Below are 7914 nucleotides of genomic sequence, written 5' to 3' on the forward strand. Positions count from 1 at the left end.
AAGTGATGGATTGAAATCTTGGAAATGTCTCTCCTAAAGAAATTTAGAGGGGGAATTGTAGAGAGCAAGCCTATGTCACAAATACCAGTAGTCACAATTCAGGAAGATGTGAAGGTGAACTGACCAGGAGAGGGTAAGTTGGTCAAGAGCTTAAATGCTGCAATGAAGCAGAGGCATTGGGAATGAGAAGAGTGAGACAGCTGGACAGATAAGAGACTGAGATCATAGGATGGGAAACCAAACAGTTTCTCCTGATGACCAGGACCATGATATGACCTTGAGAATGTAGGCTGGATGCCAGTGGAGATGAAAGTCACTTTGAGATCAAGGCCATGGGAGGATTCTCCTATGTTGTTTTTTTTTTAAACTGTGGTAAATTACACATAATGCTTACCATCTGAACAACTGTTAAACATATTGGGTTCATTAATCAATGTTAAAAAGTTTTAAGTGAGCCAGACGCAGTGGTGCATGCCTATAATCCCAGCATCTCAGAAGATTGAGGCAGGAGAATCACAAGTTCAAAGCCAGTCTCAGCAAGTTAGCGAGACCCTAAGCAAGTCAGTAAGACCCTGCCTCTAAATAAAATATAAAAAAGGGCTGGAGATGTGGCTCAGTGATTAAGTGCCCTGGGTTCAATTCCTGGTACCTCCTCCCTGCAAAAAGAGTTTTAAGTGGCATTAAGTACATTCATGTTATTGTGTTACCTTTATCACATTCCTTGGACTCTTGACTCTTGCAAAACTGAAAATCTGTCCCCATTAAATAGTAATTCCCTATTTTGCCTCAGCTCCCACTGATGGCAGTCCCCAAACAGCCCCTGACAGAAATTTTTGTCTTTATGAATTTGACTATTCTAGATAGCATGAAACATTTTTCCTTTTGTGATTGGCTTATTTCACTTAGCACAATGTCTCCAAGTTTCATTCATATTTTAGTATCAGAATTTCACGTCTTTTTAAAGTCACATGATATTTCATTGAATATACTTTTATCCCTTTTAAACTTTTGATTATGGCCCACAATAAGAAATGTAGTTTATAACATGACCTGTTACACATGAATATGTTATGTTTTTGAAATAATGTTATCAGTATTTGATCTTATATATGTCATTAAAATAAATGTTTTATCCCAAACCACCCTTCCTAAAGGTGAAGCACTTTAATATTTCTATTCCATTTCTTTAAAAGAATACTAGGGGCCAGGAGTGTTGCTCAGTGGTAGAGCACTTGCCTCCTCACATGTTCACATGCACGAGGCCCTGGGTTCAATCTCTAACACTGCAAAACAAAACCAAAAACTGGTTACAATCCTCTAAATCAATCTCATGACACACTAATGGATTGTGTCCCTAGCTTGTAAATAATTGGTCTGTTTGGATGTTGAAGTCACCCAGGATGATAGCAAAACTTAGCATGGAGTAGTACCAGTCTTTAACAAAAAAGGAGGGACAAAAACAGCTTCATGCATTTGTCTTCGTGAATGGCCTATAATTTCAGCACAATTTATTAAGTAAAGGACCAAACATTTATACCTGTTTCTGGTACAAACAGGATAATTCATGGATTTGCTGTTTTTTTCCAATGTTTTCCAACTGCCATGGGTCTTTTGCTTCTATTTATTCATTGCCAGGGAACATTTTTCTATCTTGGAAAAGCACCAGATATGAAGCCACTATTCATATTTATGGATTCCCACAATCTGATGAAAAGGGGATGGGGGATGGGCACCTCAGCCGCCGGTGACTGTGGCCTCTAGACCTTCCAAAGGATCCAGCTGTCCAGAATCTCCCAGAGGGAAAGGCAATATAGGGAGACGGGGGAGTAGGATTGGGCCTCCAGGCTGGATGCTGAGGCATGACTTGCCAAGAGAATAGAGAAGAGTCTGGGAAGTATTGAAGGTCAAGGGCCAGGCCTCTCACTCAGTGAGTGTTCAGTGGGAGAAGAACTGTAGCAACTGGTGTCCTGATGATCTAAGAAGGTCAAAGGGTTTCTCCATTGTCTCCCTGGGTCCTTACATATAACTCCGGCTAATTCATGTTAAACATTAACACCAAGTATCCAGAAAGCTTCATCATCATTAATTAGGTAATCTCTGTGGCATCCCCACAGGATGAGGTCAGAATGATCACCATTTTCAATAGCAATGAAAAAGTAAGCAGAGGTGGGAAGGGAAACCAGAGAGATACTCATATATCCATCAAACTTTTACTGTGCTCTGCACTGCACTAACTGTTGAAAGTATGATGAGAACAAGAAAAAGTCTATGCTTTTTAAATGTTGGCTTAGGATGTGAGGTAGGAATGATCAGACCAAGTATTTTCTGTAGAGGATTGCGAAGTTCCAATGATGAGAAAATTGACTTGTTTAGAAAAAATAGGATCAAGGTTGTTCATGTCAGGGGTATAGAATTCAAGGGTGAATGACTAAGTAGGGTCTAATCTTATTAAGATTTTGATGAGACTGGGTAATTAATGAAAATCACAGAGAACCCTAGGATGCCTCAAAGCTTAGACTTTATATATATAAATCATTTCTCTATGTGGCACTTTATATTATTCATTGTTCTATTGTATCAGCCCCTTTTCCTTGATAAAGGAAGTGAGGGTGAGGGGGTAAGTAACTTGTTCTGTGCTAACTGGATAAAGAACCCGCATGGTCTGACCCAGACCTAAGACTCTCCACTACTCTAGGACACTGTTCAGGTCTACACTCTCCCCTCCAACCTGCTTCTGCCCAGCCCTTCCAGCTCTTACTTGCTGGAAGAACTTCCCTGGCTCAGAGAAAGGACACCTTGGGCTTCCCTTATGCTTCTCTTCAGAGATAGAAATGTATATGCCATGTCTGTGTATTTGATGGGCACAGTGAAATTGGTCCTCTTTTTTTGTTTGTTTGTTTTGGGGCCAGGGATTGAACTCAGGGGCACACAACAACTGAGCCACATCCTCAGCCCTAGTTTTTTTTTTGTGTGTGTGTATGTATGTGTATATATATATATATATATATATATATATATATGTTTTAGAGGCAGGGTCTCACTGAGTTGTTTAGCACCTCGCTTTTTCTGAGGCTGGCTTTAAACTCGTGATCCTCCTGCCTCAGCATCCCAAACTGCTGGGATTACAGGCATGCACTACTACGCCTGGTTTAGTCCTCCTTTTCATATCACTTCTGAGAGGAAAGCGTGGAGCTTAGACTAGACTGTTCCCTTTCTACTAGCTAACTCAGGGAATTGGTTCCTCTGGGAAGAGTCCAGGGACATGGAGCCCAGGGACATGAAGGGAGGCCTATTCATGGTATAATAGGCAGCAATGATATCACATTTCTGGGTCAGAAGTATGCCTCTGATATTTAATCACAGCTAACCTCAGGCAAATTTCTTTGCCTTTCTAAACTTCAATCAAATGACAATACGAATAAATACCTCGAAGGATTTTGTTAAAATTAATCCTAAACTGTGGCAGTGGTACGAACCTATAGTCCCAGAACTCAGGAGGGTGAGCTGGGAGGATCACTTGAGCCCTGGAGTTCAGAACCAGCCTCGGTAATGTAGTGAGACCCAGGCTCAAGGAAAGAAAATGAAAGCTGGATGTGGTGACACATGTCTGTAATCTCAGCTACTTGGGAGTCTCAGGCAGGAGAATCCCAAGTTCTAGACCATCCTGGGCAATTTAGTGAAACCCTGTTTTAATAAAAAGATCTGGGGATATAGCTCAGTGATAGAGCTGTACCTCTGTACCTCTATAGAGTAATAATAGGAAACAGTAATAAAACATCCTTTTACTATCACATTGGTTTCCTCACTAAGTGGAGAAGTTGATGTTTTATTTTGTTTATTGTTTGTTTGTTTTTAGCATGTGCAAGCCTCTTGGTTCAATTCTTAGCATTAAAAAGAAAAAAAGAAAGAAAGAAAATGACAAAAGTAAAGTAAATATTAAGCCTGATCATAGTCTTCTTCCAGTGAATAGTAGCTGGAAGTTAGAAATGGTGGAAGGAGCTGTTACTACACCAGGAAGTTTAGAAACCTCAGTGGTTTTATCTGAGAGTCCTAGCCCTGCCCTCTCTGCTGATGGGCTCTGAACTGCTGAGATTATCCACTTAACCCAGAGTATCTTGCACACTGAAGGCCATTGTTCTGGGATGCAAAGGGACTCTGCAGTATAGCCTTAGGCATCCTGATCTAGTGAATTGCTTCCTTCAGGAGTGGCACTTTCCCATTCTGCTGGGACTAGTTAATTTACTGCAGATCCAAATAGCTCCCATGGAACTTGAGTCTGGAAGGCTACATCTGACCTTTGGTATGGATTTCCAAGGCAGGAATGGCTTTCAGTGGTCTCACACTTACTCCAACCCTGACTTTGAGTAGACAACCCTTATAGTGGAAATCTAATCAAACACTGAGTGAATCAAGGAGGTTCTTGTCGGCAGTGAATTTCTTTTCTTCTAGTTTTATTTCCCGAATCTGCCCGAAAGAACCCCTAGTATGGGCAGAGTTCCATCAAGTCTTCCAGCTAAATACTGATATTCTCCTTTTTTCTACTTTGTTGGTACAAATGCTATTTTTCAAACTTAATTCATTTCTCACCTCAATACCCTCTCTCAGGTTTTGTATTCTCTCCTCACATCAGATGGGGGCTTGGGTAGATGGGGATGGAGTCTGATCCAACAGTTTGTAAAGGGTGCTTAATTTTACCTCACAGGTAGAGACCTGCTTTAGGATACTGCATAAAAGGACAGACTCTTTTTGGTAATCCAGAGAGACTTAGTGCTCCTTCAGCCAAAGACACAACCGTGAGAAGCCTCAGGGCAGAGGGTTACAAGACACGTGGTGAGGACTAGGTGGGGTAGAGGATGGGGGGCGGTGGTACTTGAGAGCATGAAAGGAGAAGTCAATGTTTTGTAAGACCTATAGGTGGCCTGGAGAATTGAGACCACTGCCTTACTTCTTCTTCTTCTTTTTTTTTTTTAAATATTTTTTAGTTATAGGTGGACACAATACCTTTATTTTATTTGTTTATTTTGTATGTGGTGCTGGGGATCAAACCTAGTGCCTCATGCATGCTAGGCAAGCGCTCTACCACTGAGCCACAACCCGGGCCCCTTCTTAATTTTACCTCATGGGTAGAGACCTGGTGACTCATTAGGACAAAGTATTCTGATTATTCATTCATTCAACGAATATTCACAGATTGCCTCCCTGGGTTAGGAGTTGGAAATACAGAAATAAATTGCCACAGCTGAACTCCAAAGGAGTTAATAATGATTTAGTAGGAATGTATTTCAGTAAACTAGTGATTAGCGGGCTGCAATTCAGGTAAGTACAGGATGCTACAGGAACACAGACTGGGGAGCACTTAATCTACATTAGAGAGGTGAAAAGAGGTTCATGGAAATCTTCTTGGAAGAGGTTTTAATTAAATGGAACTCTGGAGGGTTAGCCAGTCCAGAAGCAGTAAAATCTTCCAAGAAGAAGGAATAATTTGCTCAAAGTCTCAGGTTCAGAGAGAGCAGAGTGGACCGGTAGATGGCAGAATGAACTTCATGATTGGAGCTGTAGGTATGAAGAGGGAATGGTGGCAAAACAATGGCTTCCCATTACAACAAATACAGTGAAATCCACTTCTGTTGCTCTTATAAGGCCCTGAGTGATTTGATGCTAGCTTAGCTCTCTGGCTTCATTTCCTACTGCTCTTGCCCTTATCCTCTTTCAGCTCATCTCCACCTTAAGGCTCTGTACCTGCTGGCTGTTCCCTCTGCTTAGAGAACTTTTCCCCCAGACATCAGGGCTAACAGAAAATAACATCTAGAAAAGCTAAGCTTTCTCTTTTGGTGTATTCACCATTGTGTTCCAAGTGGCTTAGAACAGTGCTTAGCACATGGTGGGTGCTCAGTCAATAAATAGTGAATGAAAATCATACATAATACACTGCCTTGCATTGTCTGTGTTTTTCTTAGTTCTGTTCCATCTGTCTTATTTTCTATACTCCCCCGTGCATGGTAAGCCTCCTGAGGGCAGATATCTATCCTGGGTTTTGCATCCCCCTCAGTCTCTAGCCCAGTGCCTCTAGCTTGGGGTGGTTTGATCAATGTTTGATGAAAGAATGAGAATGGGACTGGTGGAAATACTTTTTTCATGCCTTTCCCACCAGGCAGGCTTAGCAGCCTCTGAGGCAGAAAAAGAGTAACCCTTGTCATCCCAGTCCCAGGGTTGCTATCCTTTGGATCAGAAACTTTGGTTTCTTTCCCATCACTACCACCATCAGTCTCTGAGCTGCTCGGGCTCAAAAAACAAAAAAGGAATCTGATCTTTTAGAACTGCAACTGCTCTGTCATTACACACACAATTCTGGAGAAAACAGTATTTGGTTGAATTAATTGCTTGATTTTTAAAAGTGAGATATTCTAGAAAGATTTATTAAGAGATCATGAATTTGACTGCTATATTTCAGAGACCTGGCAGACATTTAGGTGATAGAGTTAAATATTCCAAACTTACCTCATCTCTCTCTCTCTCTCTCAAGTGTAAGCATTTTGTTCCTCTTCCAAAACCCAGACCTTCTCCATATTTGGGAATTTGGAATGGGCACTAAGGGCACAGCCTTGTCTCCTCTCAGTGTCTGCTGGGAGCTGTAGTTCCAAGAGAGTGACTGATGCTCTTCTGTGGCCAGCAAGTGGGTTGTCCTTTCTCAGGAGGACATATGCAAACAGGAAACCTGTATAAATGAGATGGAGGGGTGCTGTTAGGAAGCTTGCCTTCTATTTTACAGCTCTGGTTTTGATCAAGGCACCACTCTTATGTGGCTTAGTCTTCTGAACTGTAAAGTGGGAATAATTACCTCTCTCTTTTCCTAGCTGCAATTGTTTGTTGGGTGGGGTAATTAGCCAGCATCTTTTAAGTGCTTTGAGCTCATTCCAGCAAGGAGCAATTTATAAATAAAAATTGTTATCTCTAAAGGGTAAAATATTAATTTTGATTGCCTAATGGCTTCCATAAACCAACTCTTTGCCTATATGTCAAAAAGATGCTGTTGAATGCCTTGTATATCTTCCACCCTGTGTTTAAATTGTTTTCCTACATCTCCTTCTATTTTCTTTCATCATCTCTAGTTTCATATCCTCAAGAATAAACACACTCTCCCTCCTCTCTGAAAGAAAAGAGTGCCCTATGACAATGGTATAAGAAATTCACAATGAAGGAATGACTTGGACTTGATTTTTTTTTTAAAATGTTAACAAAAAGTTTATTATTGGTATTTTTCTTCCCTGAAATTTTAAATTTATATTTATTGGATACAGATTGTAAGAAATGAGAAACTAAAATATCACCAGAATCTGAATAGATGAATTACATATTATTTTGTCAGATAGACCATCAGTTGCTGAATATATCTGATCACATTAAAACTCCAAAGTAGAATTCTGAATTATGCTGATGCTCCAAGCCAAAGTTTTTTATTTTTATTTTTATTTTTTTATGTGGATGGACACAGCTTTATTTGGAATATGAATGTTATACATCCTTAACACATTCAATTTTTTTCTATAATTTTTTTTTAAATTTTTTATTGTTGGTTGTTCAAAACATTACATAGTTCTTGATATATCATATTTCACACTTTGATTCAAGTGGGTTATGAACTCCCATTTTTACCCAGTATACAAATTGCAGAATCACATCAGTTACACATCCATTGATTTACATATTGCCATACTAGTGTCTGTTGTATTCTGCTGCCTTTCCTATCCTCTACTATCCCCCCTCCCCTCCCCTCCCTTCTTCTCTCTCTACCCCCTCTACTGTCATTCATTTCTCCCCCTTGTATTATTTTCCCCTTTCCCCTCACTTCCTCTTGTATGAAATTTTGTATAACCCTGAGGGTCTCCTTCCATTTCCATGCAATTTCCCTTCTCT

General features: G+C 40.3%; 1 protein-coding gene across 1 annotated transcript in view; it reads right to left on the reverse strand.

Moving 5' to 3' along the window:
- Mical3 (microtubule associated monooxygenase, calponin and LIM domain containing 3) overlaps positions 1 to 6751 on the reverse strand; it is a 264490-nt gene extending 257739 nt beyond the window's left edge. Inside the window, exon 1 of the mRNA XM_048787731.1 lies at positions 6499 to 6751. The gene's annotated coding sequence lies outside the window, so the exon portion shown is untranslated. The remainder of the gene's footprint in view (positions 1 to 6498) is intronic.
- Between the last annotated feature and the right edge of the window lie 1163 nt (positions 6752 to 7914).

This window comes from Marmota marmota, unplaced genomic scaffold (genome assembly GCF_001458135.2).
Source record: "Marmota marmota marmota unplaced genomic scaffold, marMar, whole genome shotgun sequence".
NCBI lineage: Eukaryota > Metazoa > Chordata > Mammalia > Rodentia > Sciuridae > Marmota > Marmota marmota.